Raw genomic sequence first — 4,325 nt, 5'->3', positions numbered from 1 at the left:
GCTCATGTTGGCTCTCTTTCTTTCTCTCTCTCTCTCTTTCTCTCTTTCAAAAATAATAATTTTTTTAAAAAATTTAAAAAAAGAATGACATCTCCAACAGGCTGAAAATATTCCTTCTTTTTCCCAACATTAAGTTTAAATCTATTTATATAAGATTATATAGTTGTGAATCTAGATTAAATAAATGACTATATAATTAAAGGAAGGAGAAATTTTGATTAAAAGTAAATTGATATGTCAGCTCCCAGAAAATTAAAATTTTGGTAAATTATAATTACATGCATTTTGAGAAAAATATTTCATTAGCATTTTAAATGAAAATTTACATTTTTTAAATCTTTCTCTCCTCATATTGGTGCTATTATCAGCACTTTTCTTTCCTAGAATTGTCAGGCCTCTATAAATATGGTTAACTGCTTGACTAAGAAAATAAATTAAACTTTGAAGATGGTAATTTAAATTTCAGTTTATTTGATAGGGGGAACTAATGAAAGGAAGTGAATCAGGACTCCACAGCCATGTGGCCTATTTGCTGACTCAAGTCAATTTGCTATACATGCTCTTTCCAACTAAATAGATGTTTTTTTTGTTTTTTTTCCCACAGTGTGATAGAGTTGTGATTGAAAGAGCTATAATACATAGCTATAGATGCATCCTTCCTTATAACCATTATTTTTACTTTTCTAACACTTTCAAAAACATTATTCTGAAAAAATCACTACCACATCCTTTGGTTCAAATCAATAAATGAGAAAATGATGTGCAGTTCTGATTACCTTAAATACACATATTAGAAAATTATTACATTGTGTTAAAATAAAATTTAATTTTATCCTTTTCTCTTTAATCTTTTAATTTTACGTATTTTTCAAATCACTCTCCTGAATTAAATTTAGCACACACATGCATTATATATGTTATGTATGCTGTACCTATGACATCCTAATTTTTGAAACTTCTAAAACAAAAAAAAATTCACGTTTTCATATAGTAACACTTCCTTTCTACTTATTTAAGAATTTTTTTTAATTGAGGGGACACACCATGCCAATATGTTCTTTGACTCTAGATGTGACTTTTTCATTTTTCATGAACTTCCTTTTAATGAAAATAAATAAAAGATATCATGAGAAAAATGCAACAATAGCCTAGAAATAATTAAGTATTCATATATTTCTATAACTTTTTTTCTTTAAAGAATGTATTTTATTAAAACAGCAAAAGCAAAACTTGAAGACATTCATTTCTGCAATGAACACTTATCTTTTCATTATGGTTAAACAAGTAATGAAATAAAATTAAACTGCACATACCTCTTGAGATTCTGAATTGTGGAACATATTGGAGGAGAAATTCTGGATGCTTCTGCAATTGTTTCTTTTAGTGTGAGGAGTTATCTTCACATGCTTCTGACTAGACAAACTGTTTTTCTTTTTTTCCAAGATAGAATTGTTCTCTTGCAATGTGATATGTTTTATCTGATGGCTTGAAACTATGATCCCAGAGATTCCTTACACAAAAATTTACAAAGATTGGAAATTTGTCAGCACATAATATTTCCTGTGTTGGAAATACTACTATATCTCATTTCAATTTTCTCTTGCCTGGACATACAGAAGACTCACTTTCACCCTATTTATTTTTATATGTAATTGTGTGCTAACTCTACTCAATAATAGAGCTAAAGTGATATATTTCACATCATGGCCAAGCCAGAGAAAAGACTATGCATTGTTTTCTAGTCTCCTTTTGCCTCTTCTTGATGACGAGAAGGGGCTCATGTTTCCAAGGGTGGATTTCAGAGTGGTAGAGCCACCATTATACTGAAGCCCTGAGAGGTGGTATGGCATAGTTGCCTACCCCAACTATAGTGGATATACAGTTGAAAAGGTATCAGCATTTATCACATTACACTACTAAGATTTGGGGGTTAATTGTTGCTTTGCCTTAAACTAATATATCTGGATCAATAATATATCTGCACTAAAAGATATTGATATATAAAATTAAGATTTTATTAAGATTTGATATGACAATAGCAAGCGATCAGTGTAGTGAAATACTATTTCAGAAATCTTACCAGACTACTATTTTGGTTTCCCAGTTTTGTTTTCCTCTTTTCCTCTCACCTGTATTTAAACAGACTCAATATTTAGGCTCCTTGCTTTTGCAGAGAGATGTGACAAAATATATTGATATGTGCTCATTTTTTAAAGCTTCTTTTGCATAGGCCACTATCTTTCACAGGAGAAGATCACTGGGCATAAATAAATGTATTGGGGAAACGGGATTTGAGAAATGCAGTTTCCACTGAATGGAGGAATACAGAGTAGAAATGATAAACCATTGGTATGTTCTAAAAAAAGGGCCTTTGCTCCTTATGCTCAGGCAGAACGACAAGCAGGCTGCACAAAAACTCAAATGAAAAAGATATAGAGTAAGAATAGATAAGTAGGGCATATCGAGTTTTCTTTCTACAGAAAATTATAGGAAGAGCAAGGTGAATCACAAGTCCACATAAATGGCCTTGAAACAGTAGATCTGATAGTCATGAAGACACCTAGAGGATAGAATAAAGTCTCATGATGAACTAATTAAATTACCATGAGTAAATACCATAGAGAATGTTGGATAGCTCTGGAATCACATGTGTGGATTAACAACTAAAACCATATAAGAACAATGATCAAATCAGAAGCGAGAATAGTCAACATCCATAACCAGTCCTCTGAAAACTTCTATAACTCAAGCAGACATGGAAATGGTGAAATAAGGAAAATCCACAAATTAAAACAATGAGTTTAAAATTTTACTACCTTAGAGAACGATGAGTTCAAAATAGAAATTATAGTAAAAAAAAAAATTAAAGTACAACTTATTGTATACTACAGTTGTGAGCTGACATCCCATCCCTGTTGTAATAACAAATAGAGAAAGGGAAAACAATAATTATAATCTGAGCTTTATAAATTAATCTGATTTACTTACACCTAAAGATTTAAATGTGTCCAGATGCAAAAGTTAAAGATGCCAGTTTTGTGGGGGTGCCTGGGTGGCTCAGTTGGTTAAGCAACCAACCGACTTCGGTTCAGGTCATGATCTCGTGGTTTGTGAGTTGGAGCCCTGGGTCAAGCTCTGTGCTGACAGCTCAGAGCCTGGAGTCGGCTTCAGATTCTGTGTCCCCTCTTCTCTCTACCACTCCCCTGTTCATGCTCTGTGTCTCTCTGCCTCTCAATAATAAATAAATGTTAAAAAAATTAAAGATGCTAGTTTTGTGGACTTTCCAGCCAAAGAAATATTCTCTATATGTATGTACTGTTTATAACTCAAATAGCTTACATCTCGAGATATTAAAAAATTATCCCAATTTGACCAGAGATCAACAAAATAATAAAAGTCAAATAGTAAACATTTTAGGTTTTCTGAGCCATATGGTATGTTTTGTAGCTACTCCATTCTATTATTGTAGCATGAAATCAGCTATCGATAACTCTGAAGTGAATGAGTCTGACTGTGTTCCAATAAAACTTTATCTACAGAAAGAGGTAATGGGCTGGATTTGGCTCATGGACCATAGTTTCTCTATCCCCGGTCAGGTTCAAAGCATAGGGCATTTTTTACAATTTGGGGACCATCACTTCTCCGCCTTTTGGCTAATATCAAGTGTAGTATCTGTTCTTATCAGTTTAATATCTGATATGTCCTCTTTCTGAGGACAATATGCTAACGGATTTTTGGAGCAGGAAGATGGAATAGGACCTTGTTCTGTCCACTGCAGGCATTCACCAGGCATTGCAATACCAGGAAAGGTGCACCCCCTCTGGGGAATAACCAAGCAGCTCCAGTACTGTTGACCACCTGTAGTGATTCCTGAGCTTCTGCCTGGAGGGTCTTAGTGTATCTATGTGCCAGGTGCCTTCACTCTACAGGTGCAACTAGAGTCAGGAAAAGTCAGTCAAGATTGCAATGCAGGAGTGTATGGAATATATATCTACACGTCCACTATGGTCTTCTTACATACTAGGAACATGAATACAAGTATAAGCCAATAGTGGAAGTGGTTTTCCTAATTTTTTTCTGTCTTCTGTTTCTGTCTTTAGTGATTTCCTCTCCCGGGTTTTGTTTTCTTATAACTTATTTTTTGAAGGAAAAAAAATCCAAAACTTTGGGATCATTTTTTTCTTTACTTTTTAAAAGCCATTTTAATAATCTTCTTTTCATGTGTTTATTCATAAAATGTGACTTGGCTTTCCCATTGACAAGTAATTCCAAATCTCCAAAGTTTAAATAAAATGATTTTATAATTAGGACATTGGGATGAATGA

The 4,325-nt window shown here is 33.2% G+C and overlaps 1 non-coding gene across 1 annotated transcript; it reads left to right on the top strand.

Moving 5' to 3' along the window:
- Positions 1–3,633: 3,633 nt before the first annotated feature.
- On the top strand, positions 3,634–3,820 carry LOC128777929 (U2 spliceosomal RNA). The gene has a single exon (XR_008423230.1). It is a non-coding gene; the product is annotated as a U2 spliceosomal RNA (small nuclear RNA).
- Positions 3,821–4,325: the final 505 nt, after the last annotated feature.

This window comes from Panthera pardus, unplaced genomic scaffold (genome assembly GCF_024362965.1).
Source record: "Panthera pardus isolate Hobbes unplaced genomic scaffold, ASM2436296v1 HiC_scaffold_17, whole genome shotgun sequence".
NCBI lineage: Eukaryota > Metazoa > Chordata > Mammalia > Carnivora > Felidae > Panthera > Panthera pardus.
This window is presented reverse-complemented; position numbering and strand designations above follow the sequence as displayed.